Source organism: Geotrypetes seraphini, chromosome 5 (assembly GCF_902459505.1).
Source record: "Geotrypetes seraphini chromosome 5, aGeoSer1.1, whole genome shotgun sequence".
In the NCBI taxonomy this organism is placed as follows: domain Eukaryota; kingdom Metazoa; phylum Chordata; class Amphibia; order Gymnophiona; family Dermophiidae; genus Geotrypetes; species Geotrypetes seraphini.
This window is the reverse complement of record NC_047088.1, coordinates 259,984,630-260,004,999: the sequence shown is the minus strand read 5'-3', so window position 1 is coordinate 260,004,999 and position 20,370 is coordinate 259,984,630. Positions and strand designations below refer to the sequence as shown.

The following is a 20,370-nucleotide window of genomic DNA, read 5'->3' as shown; positions in this document are numbered from 1 at the left end:
GGGGGAAGGGAATATGTCTTGGATGGAGAGTGGGTATGGAGGCAACCCTCGTAAATTCACAATCTAAACCCCCCCCCACCCCACTTTTACAAAACCGCAAAAGTGGTTTTAGTGCAGGCCAAAATGCTGAATGCTCTGCGCTGTTCCCGATGCTCATAAGCGTCAGGAGCAACGCAGAGCATTCAGCGTGCCAGCTGGTGCTAAAAACCATTTTCGCTAAAAACCGTTTCCCTGCAAAAGGGGGAGTAAGTTTTTGCATCTAAGGAAATGGAGGGTCACAGGGAGCTGTGGTGAGACTTGAACCCAATTCCCCAGGATCGCAGTCTGCTGCACGAACCATTAATAGTGTTACCATAAGGCTCCAGAAAGAGAAGGTAGGATTGAGACATCCAGGTTTTACTTCTAATGCTTACAGTGGAAGTAAAACCCAGATGTCGCGATCCGTCCTCCTTTTTCTGGAGCCATTCGGTAACCCTAAATTAGACTATTCCACTCCCATTACTTGTAACTGGCTAGCACAGGGTTAATGTGAGAACATTTGTGCAACATTAGCATATGACCTGCAATTAAAATATGTTTCAACTCCCCCCCCAAAAAAAAAAATGCTACATTGAAGCCATCTTTTACAAAGGCGCGCTAAGCATTTTAGCGCGGATTTAGCACGCCCTAATTCAACGTGTGTGCAAACCGCTAACGCGTCCATAGGATAACGTACATGCGTTAGTGTTTAGCGTGCGCTAAAGAGCATAGCGCACCTTGGTAAAAGAGGGGTTAAATCTGGGTTTGGTGTGCGGTAAAATTCCGAAGCTCACATTCTCGTGAATTTGAGCAAAAGGGTCCCTTGGTACGAGCTCGGGCAACAAAACCAAGTTCACGTGAAAGTCAGCAGCACCATTTGATTCTGCAGTCTAACGTAGACGGTCCGCCATTTGTAATAGCGACCATCCTTTACTAAACAGTTAGTGACGCGTGCGTTTAACTCAGCGAGTGGCAGCGTCATGAGGGCAGAAGCCGGAGAGTGCTCAGCCAGCAAACAGTGCTCGCTAGTAAAACACTCAAGTACGCATGCCTGCGTGGCCCACACCTACTTTCCATCAGTGTATCTCAAACACCCTAAAGGTAGTGGCCACGGCTTGAGGCACCCAGAAGTGCGAAGACGTCGCCGTGATGACATCACGTCGCCGTCCATGCATATGCACGAGCCCTCCAGATGGGCCTGAGACGCCAGTAGGGGGGTGCCAGAAGGGAAGAGGGCCGGAGAAAAGGAGAGGCCCTGGCGCCAGCTGATTGCCTACAGCAGTGTTTCTCAACTATGCTAAGTACCCCCAAGTCTAACAAATTTCAACCGAGTTCCCCAACCACAGACCTCCCTAGGGCCACCCAAGCTCTGCCCCAGATCCCATCCCCTTTACTAATTGTAATGCAATTTTTTCCATTCCTTTTTCATATACACAGCAAATAAATTTCAATTTCAATCACTATATTGAAAATAAAATCATTTTACCTACCGGTGATCCTCTGCAGGCTGCTGTAATTAGCTTTAAAGGTGAGACCGGGAGGCCAGGGGGGGGAACTGTAGGATGCTAGAGAGAAGGGGGAAACATGCAGGCCTTCGGCGAATCGAGCAGCGCTGGCGCTGTACCGCGTAGGGAAGTCAGCTGGCAGGCGCCTCTCTTCCTCCTCAGTGTGCCGCGGCACACTTGGAATCTCAGGAGGCCTCGGCACACAGTTTGAGATAGACTGCTTTACATACATGCATATCAAAATGATTGAAGGTACTACTAATTTAAGACCCGATATTCCAAAAATGCACCAAAGTTAGCCTCCTTAATTTACAGAGTAATACAATAAAGACCTGCACAGCCCACCCAGTCTGCCCCAACAGTCACATTCTTTTTTTTTTTTTTAGCGTTTTATTTATTTCAATTTTTTTTGAATACTGGTTTCCACTGAATAGTAATAAGGCATTCTTAGTATTTTCCTTATCAGTCCAGGCAGGCTCACATTCACGATCAAATCATTACTGGACAATGTTAAAGTATTAATAATAATAATTTTATTCTTATATACCGCCAAAGCCATAGAAGTTCAAGGCGGTTTACAGCAAGAAGCGCTGGACAATCAGCGAAGAGGTTCCAGTCAAAGACAGCAATACAATCTTACATAATGAAGGAATATGAAAGCTGTGTAGTTCATTAGGGTTACTGGTTGAGTAAGCAGAGCTGAGTAGATTCTTAGTTAACAAATCGATTGAACAGGCTCGTTTTTACCAGTTTTCTAAAACTGAAGTAGGATGATGAGAGGGCGAAAACGTTACTAAGCCAGTCGTTCCATTTGCCTGCCTGGAAGGCAAAGAGTTCTGTCCAAGAATCTTTTGTAGTGGTAGGCCTTTATTGTCGGATAGGAGAACATATGTATTCTTCGTGTGGGCCTAAGATAATTTGCCAGATTGAAGTGGGAAACCAGGTAAGTGGGGGCTAGGCCAAATATTGATTTGTAACACAGACAGGAGAACTTAAACAGGATTCGCGCCTCTAGGGGCAGCCAATGGAGTTTTTGGTAGTAGGGGCTTATGTGTTCCCATTTCTTCAACCTAAAGATCAGCCGAGCTGCCGAGTTTTGAATGACTCTGAATTTTGAATGACATCTCCCCCCTCCCCCTTTTACAAAACCACGCTAGCGTTTTTAGCGCCGGTCGTGAAGGTAACAGCTCCAACGCTCGCAGAATTCCTATGTGCGTCAGAGCTGCTACCGCCATGGCTGGCGCTAGAAAACACGCCACAGTTTTTTAAAGGGGGGAGTATTCGCTAAGTTCCACTTTATGATGTCTTCCCCTCCCCCACTGGAATATGTACAGCGCCAGATCTGAATGTGGTATCAAATATTCATTCTTGATCCTAAATGTCCTTGCCCTTTTCAGGGCTCAGACCATCAAAGTCTGCCGGGGCCCACCTGCTCTATTTTCGCGCCCACCCAAAATCAGTGCTCCACCTACAAGCCCCGCCAGCCAAAGGCCCCCTTCCAGCAGAAAGAACATTTAAACCCTGTGCGGCCAGGGTGGTCTTGCCTTGTCTCCAAACATGCTGGGTGAGGAGTTTGTATCCACTGGCACCTCCTCTCTGCCCCCCTCCCTTCCCCCCACACTCCCATCCCTGAACCACTGCTGACCCGCCCCTTTTACATCGGTTTGTACACATACATGGAGGCTAGCTGCATAGAGTGAAGGCGTCCTTTCTGCCTGGAGGAGGTCTTCTGCTGGCGGGGCTTGCGGATCCCTGCCAGTTCATTTATTTCTTTTGGTTGCAGGGGGCAAGAGGGGCACGGAGGGCGGAGAACAGATGCATTCTCAGGCCCACCCTCTTTCGGCTCAGGCCCTCTCCCTAAATCAGCCATCTGGCTATTCCACCGATCACCACTGGCCCTACTTCTCAAATACTGGAGCCGCAATTGAAACCCATTCCAGTCATCCTAATTTGTCTTGCTATATGGGGGGGGGGGGGGGGACCTACTGAATAACCTACTGAATCCCAAGTTTCAATGCCAGCAGGTAAGAAATTCCAGAATGGAGTTTTCCTTCCCTTTAGCAGATCCTCACTCAGCACCTCTTACCTTCCCTCCAGCTCCCCACCCCCATGTGGCAAGCACTCTATCTCTCTCTCTCTTTCCTTCCCACCAGCTCCAGTCTCAGTCATAGTAACATACTAACATAGTAGATGACAGCAGATAAAGACCCAATGGTCCATCCAGTCTGCCCAACCTGATTCAATTTAAATTTTTGTCTTCTTAGCTATTTCTGGGCAAGGATCCAAAGCTCTACCTGGTTCTGTGCTTGGGTTCCAACTGCTGAAATCTCCGTCAAAACCTACTCTAGCCCATCTACACCCTCCCAGCCATTGAAGCCCTCTCCAGCCCATTCTCCCCCAAACGGCCATATACAGACCATTCAAGTCTACCCAGTACTGGCCTTAGTTCAATATTTAATATTTTCTGATTCAAGATCCTCTGTGTTCATCCCACGCCTCTTTGAACTCAGTCACCGTTTTCCTCTCCACCACCCTCTCTGTCGGTCAAATTGATGCCCCCTCCCCTTGTGGGTCCAGCATCCTCTGCCCCTTCCCTCCAATCTTCCAGCTACTTCCCTGGGTCCATCAGCAGCAGAGGTGGAATGTAGCAACCCCTCCTCCCTTGCACAGCAGTAGCGACAGTGGCAATGCCCCCATCCCCCCCTCCCCGATCCAACAGCCTTTGTGATTCTTGTAAAGGCCCTGCATGCAACTTTTCAATTAGTCCCCTTATTTTCTTACCCCTGCTATTCTATCTTATCTATCTATCTGCTCCGTCTTTGCTTGAACCCAAAGCTGTCTATCAAAATGTTTTTACTATATATTCATTCGACATTGTAATGTAGCATACTATGCCATATTTTGATCGTACGCGATTTGAATATTTTTACTGCTGTAACGTTTGGCTTAGTCTTGAGTGGATTCCTTCCAAAAGGCGGTAAATAAACCCTAATTAATAAGTAATGTATGCAAACGTGTACACGCATGTACATGTTACTGTTATTTGCTGTAATTCTGCTGAAAGTTTAAGAGTCCTGGGATAAGACATAAGATCCCTTTGAGACAGCCAACAGCTCTTGATGAAACCCCACACTAATTCTTACGCCATACTCCAGACAGAAAGTATAGACAGAAGGTTTTACTATTGGCACGGGCGGCTACACTGTGTTTTTAGCAAGGGGGACCCTGAGAGCGGTTAACCTGATCCTCTTAGCGAGAATTAATGTTGGGTTTCACTGACTGTCTGGGGTAATCTGATGCTAGTGAGAGAGGTTGTAATCCTAAATCCAGCATTTAGAAATTCATTCATGGCCCAGCTGTGGTTCCCTGCAGGTGTTCTGAGTGCAAGTGACAAAGGCCTTTGGGGGAGGGAGGGAGAATCGTGGATTGTCAGTTTAACCCTCCACCGAGCACTTCTCCTCTGTCTTCCCTGCGAACGTCGTGTGCGTTTCCCTGAAACTTACTGGAAGAAATGTCCATAACGTGAACTCAAGAGTAACCAATAACGCTGAGAAAGTGTCTGTCGCCTTTGGTGGAGGTGGGGGAGGGGAGAAACAGATTGAGAAGGGGCAAGGAGTTATCATACAAATATCCAGTTTAAATTTTTGTTGTTCTTGTGGTTTATTGTCCCTTGCCTGAGCTCTTTCTGCTTTTCCTTTTCATCGGGGTCTTCGCATAGGAACTAGCAAGATCTCTGATATTTCAATTTGATATCCCGCTGATGCTGAATATTTCTGTCACTGGCATTAATTAAGGTAAGGGCTGATCCTAGACAGATAAATGCCTTTCAATATTGCACCCTCTCCACCCCACCCCACCTCTTAGATCGTTAGCCCTCTAGGAATGGAATAAGAACATAAGAATTGTCATACTGGGACAGACTGAAGGTCCATCAAGCCCAGTATCCCTGTTTCCAACAGTGGCCAACCCAAGTCTCAAGTACCTAGTTAGATCCCAAGTAGTATTGAGGATATAGATATGAGGAAGAACAGTTGTTAAAACTTTTCAGTCAAGATCATCGTTTCCACAGTTTCTTTGTTTTGGGTTGTTCTATGAACATCTTCAAAATGAAATAGATCAAACGCTGAAACAAGATCTACTGATCATTAAGGGGGGGATTTCAAAGCAAAAGTAGGATGTACACCTGAAGATGCAATGGTTGGAAAGCATAGCATCGGAGAAAGAAATGAAGCTGGTGATAACTTCGTATTTGTTATTCTTCGGGAAGCAAATGGCTCCCAATACAAGTACAAATGCTATTTAAATTTTACTGTCTACTGTTCAAAGCCCTGAATGGCGATGGCTTAACCTACTTGAACAATCGCCTTTTCTGGAACAACTCAACCAGACCAAGGAGAACCCAGACACCATTTACTACCTCCTCCCCCCCCCCCATCAGAGGCACAAAGCGCAAGAAAATGTACGATGGCCTACTTGCCACTCAGGCAGCAAATCTAGACCCCCAGCTCTCCAACCTACTGATCACAACACCAGACTAGAAAACCTTCAGAAGAGAGATTTTAAAACCTTGTTGTTCAGGAACTTTATCAAGACAGACTAATGCCGAAACTGATCATTTCAATCTACTCCCAGATCCTATAACTTTCCGTTTAAATAACAAGCCTGTAATCTGCCCCTGTTATTTGTTCCTAATCCTGTAATTCTCCTGGATATGTCCAGAATACCTCTTTTGTAATCCGCCTAGAACCACAAGGTTAATGGTGGAAGAAACGTCAGTAATGTAATGTAATAATGCAGTCTCCAAGCAGGCTGGGTGAGGAGCTATAACTGCAGAAGCCATTCACAACCAGATGATTTTATTTTTTGTGGGGGTGGGGTCTATGTATATTAAGTACTGTTGTATTGTGGACTACAAGTTCCTATGTTTTTGTAGTTCTTAGTTTACTGGCTCTTTCTGGGTATATGTTCCTAGTTCCCCATGCTTTATGGGCTTCCTTATTGGCTTGCCTTAACTCCAAGCATGCTGGGTGAGGAGCTTGTATCCAGTGGCATAGTGAGTCTCCCGGAGAGGTGGTGCCCACCCCCTCCATTGCCCTCCTCTCTGTGCCACCCACACCACACTTGTGCCCTCCCCGGTATCTCTTTAAATCCTAGCCAGCACACTCAGCTTCTCCGGCCTACTGCTCGTGCTGGTGTTGGCTTTCTCTCTGATGTCACTTCCTGGCCCCACAACCCAGAACTGATTTCAAAGGGAGCCAGGCCGGCGCGAGCAGTAGGCCAGAGTAGTTGCTCGCACTGGCGAAGATTATAAGAGTTACAGGGGCGGGGAAGGGAGGGCGGGAGCATGGCATGGAGGGAGGGGTGGAGAGGCACTGGTACCCCCACCAAGACGGTGCCTGGGGTGGTCTGTCCCGCCACTCCCCCTCACTACGCCACTGCTTGAATCCCTCCATCCCATTGTGCCTTAGAAAAATCGGCATGCTCGCTCAGAGAAACGGCGCGTTCACCTCACTTCTGCTGTAATCGTGCTGCGTGAGCCTTTCAGGTCGCTGTGATTTCATTGTGTTTTCAAGAATACACTTCCCCCTCCGCCTTCACAGTGATAGGGGAACAGCATGGCAGCGAATACAGAAAAACCACAAATAACTTTTCGTATGTTATTTGCGGGTTTTCTGTTAAAAAAAAACCCCTAAAAAAAGACAAAACTGCGAATAACCTGACCTGCAAGTGTAGCGATTTCCTCTGTGCAAAACTGGGAGCAGCGATTTCCTGTGACGTAAATTGGAGGGCGGAGCCTGGGAACAAAAAACTGCAAATAACCGAAACCGCGGTTAACGAAACCGCGATTATGGAGGGGGAAGTGTATAGTATTTACAACATCACCGGCCAGCTTCTGTAGTTGCAGCTCCAACCTCTCCTGCTCAAGAGGACTGGTTAAAAAATGGACTCTTATTCTGCAGTGGCATTAAGCGACTGTTTTTTTTTCTTTTTCCCTTTGTGACAAGGCAGTGGCTGCTGCCAGAAGGATTCTGGGCTGTATAAAGAGAGGCGTAGTCAGTAGAAGGAAGAAGGTGTTGATGCCCCTGTACAGGTCATTGGTGAGGCCCCACTTGGAGTATTGTGTTCAGTTTTGGAGACCGTATCTGGCGAAAGACGTAAGAAGACTTGAGGCGGTCCAGAGGAGGGCGACGAAAATGATAGGAGGCTTGCGCCAGAAGACGTATGAGGAGAGACTGGAAGCCCTGAATATGTATACCCTAGAGGAAAGGAGAGACAGGGGAGATATGATTCAGACGTTCAAATACTTAAAGGGTATTAACGTAGAACAAAATCTTTTCCAGAGAAAGGAAAATGGTAAAACCAGAGGACATAATTTGAGGTTGAGGGGTGGTAGATTCAGGGGCAATGTTAGGAAATTCTACTTTACGGAGAGGGTGGTGGATGCCTGGAATGCGCTCCCGAGAGAGGTGGTGGAGAGTAAAACTGTGACTGAGTTCAAAGAAGCGTGGGATGAACACAGAAGATTTAGAATCAGAAAATAATATTAAAGATTGAACTAGGCCAGTTACTGGGCAGACTTGTACGGTCTGTGTCTGTGTATGGCCGTTTGGAGGAGGATGGGCAGGGGAGGGCTTCAATGGCTGGGAGGGTGTAGATGGGCTGGAGTAAGTCTTAACAGAGATTTCGGCAGTTGGAACCCAAGCACAGTACCGGGTAAAGCTTTGGATTCTCGCCCAGAAATAGCTAAGAAGAAAAAAAAATAAAATAATAATTTAAATTGAATCAGGTTGGGCAGACTGGATGGACCATTCGGGTCTTTATCTGCCGTCATCTACTATGTTACTATGATTGCATTAATAATAGTTGGATCGAGTTGGAGGCTTCTCTGGTAATGTTATTACTAGTTTGGCTCATTGTTACTGAAGAGAAAGCCCTAAAAAATGACGACAGAAGCACGGCACAACGGAGGAGTTGTGAGGATAAGATGTCACTAATTCAGCCACGGGAATACAGTTCAAAGAACACTTTATTGGTAGTAGCACTGCGAAGACTCGAAGACTCGACACTGACAGTGTTTCGGAATCAATACCTTTGTCAAGAGTCTCGAAGGTAAATGTTTGAAACGAGCAGAGCCAAAAACCAAGTGTCCAAATCAATGCTAATGGTCACGAGTATGGAAGAGCAATCATGGGGTGAGAACACTTGCAGAGCAGTTCTACGACGTCACTGTTCAATTAAGCCAACTTTATCGGTCATGAGCGCTTAATGCACTATTCATGCGATAGGGAAAATCATCCTTCGAGACTCTTGACAAAGGTATTGATTCCAAAACATTGTCAGTGTCGAGTCTCCGTAGTGCTACTACCACTAAAGTGTACTTTGATCTGTATACCCGTGGCTGAATTATTGGTATCTTATCCTCAAGACTCCTCCGTTGTGCCTGGCTCTCTGTTAGACATTGTGAAAGACTCTGTAGTCACAGAAGACACGGAGGGGCATTTTTGATAGGAGATGGAAATCTGAGTTTGGACATTTTGGGGAAAGACGTCTAAAAATCCAGTAGAGAAAATGTCCTTTTTTGAAACCGCAAGACATCTATCTTTTTATTCCCCCCCCCCCACACCCCCAATGACCTAATTAGACATTTTGGCCCTTAGTGTGTCTATCTTTTTTTTTTTTTTTTTAACCATTTTTGAATACAAAAACATCCAAACAAAAAATATGTGCCACTGGGACATACAAGCAGCCGGCATTCTTAGCAAACTGGCCATACAGACATCTCAGCCAAGCAGAGGGGCACTGAACATCACATAAAACAGTGTTCTCAAACTCATGGCCCAGGGGCCACATGCGGCCCGCCAGATACTATTTTGAGGCCCTCGGTATGTTTACGATAATCACAAAAGTAAAATAAAACAGTTTCTTGATCACATGTCTCTTTAGATATAAATTACAATATTATTATTACAACTTAGCCAAAAGGAAAGATTTATAAACTATAAAGAGTTTTACCTCATGCAAAATTGTCATTTCTTTAATAAGACATTAATTATTTTTTTCTGCGGCCCTCCAAGTACTGACAAATCCAAAATGTGGCCCTGCAAAGGGTTTGAGTTGGAGACCACTGACATAAAAAGTCCCAGGTATAAACTTGGTTATACTGTATAATGAGCTATACCCACCTGTACACCACAGCAATAGCCCTTATCCCATGGATGAATTTACATGGGTTCTTTTTATTTATTTATTTTATTCAATTTTCTATACCATTCACCCAAGGGAGCTTGGAACAGTTTACATGAATTTATTCAGGTACTCCAGCATGTTTCCTTGTCTGTCCTGGCAGGCTCACAATCTATCTAATGTACCTGGAGCAATGGGGGGATTAAGTGACTTTCCTGGGGTCACAAGAAGCAGCGTGGGTTTGAACCTACAACCCCAGGGTGCTGAGGCTGTAGCTTTAACCCCTGCGCCACACACTCCTATTTGAAAATCACCTATGTGCAAGTTGGACCGAACACACCTTAACCCTGCTTTGAAGCGTGGACAAGCCAAGTAGAGCTTCAAAAGTTCCCCTTTTAATATCTCTTGGCCCAAATCAATCTCAGCTCATCTTCCTCCGCTGCCCTTAACACCTGCCTCCAGATCTCTGCATGTCTGAATTCTGGCACAATTTCTGCCTCTTACCGCCTCAGCTGGTAAGCAATTCCAGACATCCACCACCTCCCCAGCCAGAAAGTATTTCCTTACATTTTGTCCGAGCCCCGCTCTTTGTAAATCTCGCCCCATAACCTTAATTTTATTATGGAAAATGCCACTTTCTAGTACTTTATTTAGAAGCTCAATTTTTTAAACGCTTCGATCGTAGCTGTGTTGGGGGAATTTCTGGGACCAGAGCAGCTTCTGTAGTTTGGGCAGAGAGCTGCATCTTCGGGGCAAGGAGCTGACAACTTTGATAGATCCACAACAAGTGGACTGAAATGTCAACCTTGTCTGTAACTCTGATCTGTGACCTTCAAGTATGGGCCAGGAGTTTCAACTGTTTAAAGCATCCAGCATTTATTTTGCGCTCTCCGCAATGATGACAGAAATGCAAACCAGTCTAAGGTGTTTAAAAAGAAAGATTTTAAATATGCTGATCTCGCTTTGTGTATGTGTGGGGAGATGTCTGTACAGATATTTGTGTTTTTGTCTGTGCGTGAGTGTGGGCAGGACTACACGCCTTTGTGCGTTTGTTTATGTACATGTGTGTATGTTTTTGTGAATGTATATGTGTGTGAATATGTATGTACAGGTGTAGAGGTTTTTATGTGTGTGTCTATACATATGGGCTTGTGTATGTCTGAGTCTGTACATGGTGTGTGTGTGCATGCTTTCATGTGTACATACGTGTTTCTGTGTATCAATGTGTGCATGCTTGTGTGTTGGGGGGATGTCTAAGCATGCAAACATGTTTCTCTGCATGTAAATATTTTTATTTTGTTTTCATTGTCTTACATTATCATTCCCTCAGTAATTCCCCCTACCTGCTATGCACCAATATCTGTCTTATTATTAGAATATGAACATAAAAATTGCCATACTGGGACAGACCGAAGGTCCATCAAGCCCAGTCTCCTGTTTCTAACAGTGGCCAATCCAGGTCCCAAGTGCCTGGCAGAAACCCAAAGAGTAACAACATTCCAGAGCTGAAATTGTGATGTCATAAAGCCTCATTCCACCAGTGCCTAAGAGCCAGCTTCAGCAGTGATGTCACAATGGCTTGATTGTCCTATACTTGGCTCATATAAGACATAAGAATTGTCATATTGGGACAGACCGAAGGTCCATCAAGCCAAAGTCTCCTGTTTCCAACAGTGGCCAACCCAGGTCCCAAGTACCTGGCAGAAACCCAAAGAGTAGCAACATTCCAGAGCTGAGATTGTGATGTCAGAATGCCTCATTCCACCAATGCCTAACAGCCAACCTCAGCAGTGATGTCACAATGGCTTGATTATCTTATACTTGACTCAAATAAGATTGCTGTAATGGGACAGACCAAAGGTCCATCAAGCCCAGTATCCTGTTCCAACAGTGGCCAACCCAGGTCCCAAGTACCTAGCTACATTGCCTATCTGCCTACTGTTATATTCAAGCATTTACGCCAGCCATTGAGTTGCTGTAGGTTCTTTCATCCACAGCTAGGTCTGTAACTGAGGATTTACACTAATATTTTATAATGGCAATTGCTTGCACAATTGCCGCTATAGACTTTGGGCCGATATTCAGGCTGCGTGAGACGGCCAGCTATCTCCCGCTGTTGGTGGCAAAACCGGAAATTCAGTGTTGGTGCTTTATCCGGCATCCAGCATAGAATTTCTGGGAGGGAGGAGGGGCAATATTCATCATGTGGTAAGCTAAGTCCTAGTGGCCAATATAGACCTAATTTTAGGTGGTTCCATCGGTCGCTGAACTTAGCCATGGAGCCAATGAACATAAGAACATAAGAATTGCCGCTTCTGGGTCAGACCAGTGGTCCATCGTGCCCAGCAGTCCGCTCACGCGGTGGCCCTTGGTCAAAGGCCAGTGCCTTAACTGAGACTAGCCCTACCTGCGTACATTCTGGTTCAGCAGGAACTTCCGTCTAACTTAGTCTTGAATCCCTGGAGGGTGTTTTCCCCCTACGACAGACTCCGGAAGAGCATTCCAGTTTTCTATCACTCTCTGAGTGAAGAAGAACTTTCTTACATTCATACGGAATCTATCCCCTTTCAATTTTAGAGAGTGCCCTCTTGTTCTCCCTACCTTGCAGAGGGTGAATAACTTGTCCTTATCTACTAAGTCTATTCCCTTCAATACCTTGAATGTTTTGATCATGTCCCCTCTCAATCTCCTCTGTTCGAGGGAGAAAAGGCCCAGTTTCTCTAATCTTTCACTATACGGCAATTCCTCCAGCCCCTTAACCATCTTAGTCGCCCTTCTTTGTAGCATCATGTCCTTCTTCATGTACGGTGACCAGTGCTGGACGCAGTACTCCAAGTGAGGGCGCACCATGTCCCAGTACAGCGGCATGATAACCTCCGATCTGTTTGTGATCCCCTTCTTTATCATTCCTAGCATTCTGTTTGCCCTTTTTGCCGCTGCCGCACATTGCATGGACGGCTTCATCGACTTTTCGATCATAACTCCCAAGTCTCTTTCCTGGGAGGTCTCTCCAAGTACCGCCCCGGACATCCTGTATTCATTCATGAGATTTTTGTTACCTACATGCATCACTTTACACTTATCTATGTTAAACCTCATCTGCCATGTTGATGCCCATTCCTCAAGCCTGATTATGTCACGTTGCAGATCTTCGCAATCCCCCTGTGTCTTTACAGCTCTGAATAACTTTGTATCGTCTGCAAATTTAATCATATCACTCATAGTACCAATGTCTACATCATTTATAAAGATGTTGAAGAGCATAGGTCCAAGCACCAAGCCCTGCGGCACCCCACTGGTGACACTCTTCCAGTCTGAATATTGTCCATTTACCCCCACTCTCTGTTTCCTATGATCCAGCCAGTTTTTAATCCATGTGAGTATTTCACCCTCGATTCCATGGCTCGCAATTTTCTGAAGTGGTCGTTCAAACGCCTTTTGAAAATCTAGATATACAATGTCGACTGGGTCGCCCTTGTCTGTCTGTCTGTTTACTCCCTCAAAGAAGTGCAGCAAGTTCATTAAACACGATCTGCCTTTGCTAAAACCATGCTGACTGGTCCTCATCAGCCCGTTTCCATCAAGGTGATCAATGATGCGATCCTTTATCAGCGACTCTACCATCTTTCCCGGTACCGAGGTCAGACTCACCGGTCTGTAGTTTCCTGGATCTCCCCTTGAACCTTTCTTGAAGATCGGCGTAACGTTCGCCAAGTTCCAGTCTTTCGGAATCTTTCCCGATTTGATCGACAGATTGGCTATAGGTTGAAGCAGTTCAGCTATGGTCCCTTTCAGTTCCTTGATGACCCTCATATGGATGCCATCTGGTCCCAGGGATTTATCGCTCTTAAGCCTATCAATCTGCCTACACAACTCCTCTAGACTGACCGTCAATCCTGTCAGCTTTTCGTCTTCATTTCCAGCATATAACCTGATGGGTTCCGGTATGCTGTGTACATCTGCTTCGGTAAATACAGATGCAAAAAATGTGTTCAGTTTGTCGATGATTGCTTTGTCCTCCTTTAGTGCTCCCTTTATTCCATGGTCATCCAATGATCCCACCGCTTCCTTCGCGGGTCGTTTCCCCTTAATATATCAAAAGAACGGCTTGAAGTTCTTCGCCTCCTTTGTTATTTTTTCCTTGTAGTCTCTTTTGGCCCCTTTTACCACCTTGTGGCACCTGCGTGGATGTTGTTTGTGCTTGTTCCAGTTTTCGTCCGTTTTTGACCTTTTCCATTCCTTAAACAAAGTTTTTTGTCTCTTATCGCTTCCTTCACCTCTACAGTGAGCCACGCTGGTTCTTTGTTCTTTTTCCTCTTTGATCCCTTGTTGATACGCGGTATATATAGATTTTGCGCCTCAGTGACTGTGTCCTTAAAAAGGGACCAAGCTTGCTCTAGCGTTTTTACAGTGCTTATCCTCTTCTTAATCTTCTTCCCTACCATGAGTCTCATCCCTTCGTAATTCCCTTTTCGGAAGTTTGGTGCCATGGCTGTTCTTTTGGACTGATGTTTCTCCACTGCGTCCAGATCGAAAAGAATTATATTGTGATCGCTGTTTCCCAGCGTCCCTTCTACTTCTACATCTTGTGCTGGTCCTCGTAGACCATTTAGAATTAAGTCCAGAATTGCATTTCCTCTAGTGTTTTCCTTGATAAGTTGTTCCAGGAGGCAATCGCCTACAGCATCCAAGAACTTGGTCTCTCTAATACAGCAGGAGGTGCCTAGTCTATTCCCGGATAGTTGAAGGCACCCATGATAACTGCATTGCCTCCCTTGCAGTTGTGTTTAATCTTGTCCGTCATTTCTCCGTCAATTTCTTTGGACTGCCCTGGGGGTCGGTAGTAGATGCCGATCTTCGTTTCCAGGCCATTTGTTCCCGGAATTTAGCCTAACTTTGTCTTGGATCCCTGGAGGGTGTTTTCCCCTATAACACACTCCGAAAGAGCATTCCAGTTTTCTATCACTCTCTGGGTGAAGAATAACTTCCTTACGTTTGTACGGAATCTATCCACTTTCAACTTTAGAGAGTGCCCTCTCATTCTCTCTACCTTGGAGAGGGTGAACAATCTGTCTTTATCTGCTAAGTCTATTCCCTTCAATATTTTGATTGTTTCGATCATGTCCTCTCTGTCTCCTCTTTTCAAGGGAAAAGAGGCCCATTTCTTCAATATTGGCAGTGACTGGCTATGTCGGTCGACATGGTCGATCATTGGCCAGTTCGCCAAACAGGATATTCAGCAGGAGATTGCCGGCCATCTTCAAATGAATATCAGTGGAAAGGCAGCTATGTGTTATTAAGCTAGGCAGGAGCCATTTCAGGTGGGCCAAATAGCTGAATATCGGCTAGTTTGTGCTTTGCATGCATCATCCCAAAGCTTAAATTTAGGCAGTCTATGGAGAATTACCCCCTACTGGATACTGACGCTGCATATGCTTCCCCCACTTTTTTGTGGTTTTATTTATATACTAGTATTTAAGCCTATTACATTAACGGGTGCTAGAATAGAGGTGTCTGTCTGTCTTTCTGTCTCTCTCTCTCCTTGTCCGCTGTCTATCTGTCTTTATTTCTGTCTCTCTCCTTGGCCGCTATCTGTCTGTGTGTCTTTTTTTTCTCTCTCTCTCTCCTTGGCCGCTGACTGTCTTTCTCTATTTCTGTCTCTCTCCTTGGCCGCTATCTGTCTGCTGTCTCTCTTCTTGGCCTCTGATTGTCTGTTTCTCATGGCCCTTCTCCCACCTAAATGTCTTTCTGTTTGTCTGTCTTTATTTCTGTCTGTCTGTCTATCTCCCTGCCCCCTCTCTGTCTGTTTCTTGTGCCCTTCTCCAACCTACCTGTCTTTCTGTGTGTCTGTCTATCGCCCTGCCCCCTGCCTGTCTGTTTCTTGTGCCCTTCTCCCACCTATCTGTCTTTCTGTGTGTCTGTCTATATTTCTGTGATTCTGTCTATCTCCATGCCCCCTCCCTGCCTGTTTCTCATGCCCCTTCTCTCACCTACCTGTCTTTCTGTCTGTGTGTCTTTATTTCTGTGTGTCTGTCTATCTCCCTACCCCCTGCCTGTCTGTTTATTGTGCCCCTTCTCCCTCCTACCTGTCTTTCTGTCTGTGTGTCTTTATTTCTGTGTGTCTGTCTATCTCCCTGCCCCCTGCCTGTCTGTTTCTTGTACCCCTTCTCCCACCTACCTATATTTCTGTGTGTCTCTTTATTTCTATGTGTCTATCTCACTGCACCCTCCCTGTCTGTTTCTCATGCCCCTTCTCTCACCTACATGTCTTTCTGTATGTCTGTCTTTATTTTTGTGTCTGTCTATCTCCCTGCCCTCTCCCTGTCTGTTTATTGTGCACCTTCTCCCACCTACCTGTCTTTCTGTGTGTCTGTCTTTATTTCTGTGTGTCTGTCTATCTCCCTGCCCCCTCCCTGTCTGTTTCTCATGTCCCTTCTCTCACCTACATGTCTTTCTGTGTGTCTGTCTTTATTTCTGTCTGTCTGTCTATCTCCCTGCCTCCTGCCTGTCTGTTTCTCATGGCCCTTCTCCCACCTAACGGTCTTTCTATCTATGTGTCTTTATTTCTGTTGTCTGTCTATCTCCCTACCCCCTGCCTGTCTGTTTCTTGTGCCCCTTCTCCCTCCTACCTGTCTTTCTGTCTGTGTGTCTTTATTTCTGTGTGTCTGTCTATCTCCCTGCCCCCTGCCTGTCTGTTTCTTGTGCCCCTTCTCCCACCTACCTATATTTCTGTGTGTCTCTTTATTTCTATGTGTCTATCTCCCTGCCCCCTCCCTGTCTGTTTCTCATGCCCCTTCTCTCACCTACATGTCTTTCTGTGTGTCTGTCTTTATTTCTGTCTGTCTGTCTATCTCCCTGCCCCCTCCCTGCCTATTTCTCATGCCCCTTCTCTCACCTACCTGTCTTTCTGTCTGTGTGTCTTTATTTCTGTGTGTCTGTCTACCTCCCTACCCCCTGCCTGTCTGTTTCTTGTGCCCCTTCTCCCACCTACCTGTCTTTCTATCTGTGCGTCTTTATTTCTGTTGTCTGTCTATCTCCCTGCCCCCTGCCTGTCTGTTTATTGTGCCCCTTCTCCCTCCTACCAGTCTTTCTGTCTGTGTGTCTTTATTTCTGTGTGTCTGTCTATCGCCCTGCCCCCTGCCTGTCTGTTTCTTGTGCCCCTTCTCTCACCTACCTATATTTCTGTGTGTCTCTTTATTTCTATGTGTCTATCTCACTGCACCCTCCCTGTCTGTTTCTCATGCCCCTTCTCTCACCTACATGTCTTTCTGTATGTCTGTCTTTAATTTTGTGTGTCTGTCTAACTCCCTGCCCCCTCCCTGTCTGTTTATTGTGCCCCTTCTCCCACCTATCTGTCTTTCTGTGTGTCTGTCTTTATTTATGTGTGTCTGTCTATCTCCCTGCCCCCTCCCTGTCTGTTTCTCATGTCCCTTCTCTCACCTACCTGTCTTTCTGTGTGTCTGTCTTTATTTCCGTCTGTCTGTCTATCTCCCTGCCCCCTCCCTGTCTGTTTCTCATGCCCCTTCTCTCACCTACATGTCTTTCTGTGTGTCTGTCTTTATTTCTGTCTGTCTGTCTATCTCCCTGCCCCCTGCCTGTCTGTTTCTTGTGCCCCTTCTCCCTCCTACCTGTCTTTCTGTGTGTCTGTCTTTATTTATGTGTGTCTGTCTATCTCCCTGCCCCCTCCCTGTCTGTTTCTCATGTCCCTTCTCTCACCTACCTGTCTTTCTGTGTGTCTGTCTTTATTTCCGTCTGTCTGTCTATCTCCCTGCCCCCTCCCTGTCTGTTTCTCATGCCCCTTCTCTCACCTACATGTCTTTCTGTGTGTCTGTCTTTATTTCTGTCTGTCTGTCTATCTCCCTGCCCCCTGCCTGTCTGTTTCTCGTGGCCCTTCTCCCACCTAACTGTCTTTCTGTGTGTGTGTGTGTCTTTATTTCTGTCTGTCTGTCTATCTCCCTGCCCCCTGCCTGTCTGTTTCTCGTGGCCCTTCTCTCACCTACCTGTCATTCTGTGTGTCTGTCTTTATTTCCGTCTGTCTGTCTATCTCCCTGCCTCCTCCCTGTCTGTTTCTCATGCCCCTTCTCTCACCTACATGTCTTTCTGTGTGTCTGTCTTTATTTCTGTCTGTCTGTCTATCTCCCTGCCCCCTGCCTGTCTGTTTCTCGTGGCCCTTCTCCCACCTAACTGTCTTTCTGTGTGTCTGTCTTTATTTCTCTCTGTCTGTCTATCTCCCTGCCCCCTGCCTCTCTGTTTCTCGTGGCCCTTCTCCCACCTAACTGTCTTTCTGTGTGTCTGTCTTTATTTCTGTCTGTCTGTCTATCTCCCTGCCCCCTGCCTGTCTGTTTCTCATGGCCCTTCTCCCACCTAACTGTCTTTCTGTGTGTCTGTCTTTATTTCTGTCTCTCTGTCTATCTCCCTGCCCCATGCTTGTCTGTTTCTCGTGGCCCTTCTCCCACCTAACTGTCTTTCTGTGTGTCTGTCTTTATTTCTGTGTGTCTGACTATCTCCCTGCCCCCTGCCTGTCTGTTTCTCGTGGCCCTTCTCCCACATACTTTTTTTTTTTTTTAGAGTGCAAAGGGCAACTGGCACACAGAAACTGCTCCAGCTGTAGGAAGTGTTGGAAAGCGCCACACACACTGAAAACTGCCACCCGTGCATGCGCCACTACTACCATATCTCTGCCTACTCTGCCATGGAGCTATGGATCACGGAGATAGGATTGCGCATGCGCGCTTAGGGCTTTATTCTTATTGATATATATGACTGTTCTTCATCTGTTCACATCAGCTTTAGCTGATATCCACACTCGCTGTAGCACTCTTTGGTACACAGATTCCCCAAAGTCATCCAGTCCTGAAAGGAAAAGGCTCTGAATCCTTCTGCCTGGTCCATGAACAGTGGCGTGCATACAGGGGATCCACCCCACCCCTAAAGGCCCGGAGGGCACTGCTTTGAATTTGATTGGTTGACTATTCATACCTTATGTCTAGGAAGAGTACGAGACATGCAAATAATGCTAAAGGTGGCCTAGTTGCTATAGCAGGAATGTCCCCACTGAGACGTAACAAACATACAACATGGAGGGCTATGTACATCAACGCCCACAGTCTGGGAAACAAGATCCTGGAACTGGAAACAGAAATGACAAATGCCGACTTGGATGTGGTGGCGATATCTGAGACCTGGCTCACAGACTCCCACGGGTGGGACATGGTCATACCGGGTTACAACTTGCTTCGCCGGGACAGGGAGGGCAAAATGGGAGGAGGTGTAGCATTATATACTAAAGATGACATTAAAGTCACCAGAATCACAGATGTACGGTACACTGGGGAATCCCTTTGGGTAAATTTGGCTAGAGGGAAGGACAAATGCCTGTATCTTGGCGTAGTATACAGACCCCCAAGACAACAGGATGACCAAGATATGGAATTAATTGGAGATATAGAGAATATCACCTTGCGTGGGGACACAGTATTGTTAGGTGACTTCAACATGCCTGATGTGGATTGGGTCACGCTTTCCTCTGCTTCAGGCAGCAGCAGGAGGCTATTAAACTCCTTGAAGGGAGCAAGACTAAGGCAACTGGTGTTGGAACCAACAAGGGATTAGGCAATCCTAGACCTGATACTTACCAATGGAGAAAGTGTCACAGAGGTCTCGGTGGGCGACACATTGGCCTCCAGCGACCACAACATGGTATGGTTCAATCTCAGGAAAGGTTTCACTAAATCTACCACACTGACCAAGGTCCTTAAATTCAAGAACACAAACTTCAAAGACATGGAGAACTTCGTTCACCAGGCGCTACAAAGCCAAGCAGAAACCGATAACGTGGAAGAAATGTGGTCAACTATGAAAGCCACCATACAGGAAGCAACAAACCGCTATGTTAAATCGGTAAGTAAACGGAGTAGGAACAATAAGCCACAGTGGTTCTCTGCGGAGATTTCGGACCTCATCAAGGAGAAGAAAAAAGCATTCATCTCTTACAAACAATCAGGGAAACAGGACTCCAGGGAAATCTATCTGGCCAAGTCAAAAGCAGTCAAAACAGCAGTTAGGGAGGCCAAATTCCGCATGGAGGAGTCTTTAGCAAGGAACATAAAGAAAGGAGATAAATCCTTTTTCAGGTATATCAGTGACAGGAACAAGAACTCAGGTGGGATAGTACGCCTCAGGAAACCAGAGGGAGACTATGCAGAAACGGACTCGGAAAAAGCCCAACTGTTAAATGAATACTTCTGCTCAGTCTTCACCTGCGAGGCACCGGGACTTGGTCCTCAGCTGCAAACAAGGGTTGACTCAGCTGATCCATTTAGTAATTTCGAGTTTACGCCCAGCAGTGTCTACTGCGAGCTGTCAAAGCTCAAGGTTAACAAGGCAATGGGGCCTGACAACCTACACCCCAGGGTGCTCAGGGAGTTGTGTGATGTCTTGGCGGAACCGCTATCCGCGCTCTTCAATCTCTCCCTTAGTACAGGTAACGTCCCGTTGGACTGGAAAATGGCTAACGTCATTCCACTTCATAAGAAAGGCTCCAAGATGGAGACAGCAAACTACAGACCGGTGAGTCTCACATCAATAGTGAGCAAACTAATGGAAACTCTAATCAAACGCCAATTGGATACGATCATGAACGAGGAGAATCTACGGGATCCCC

The 20,370-nt window shown here is 46.2% G+C and overlaps 1 long non-coding RNA gene across 1 annotated transcript in view; it reads left to right on the top strand.

Moving 5' to 3' along the window:
* The window catches only part of LOC117361536, a 260,260-nt gene that overhangs the window by 8,210 nt on the left and 231,680 nt on the right, over positions 1 to 20,370 (top strand). The gene's annotated exons all lie outside the window — the stretch shown is intronic.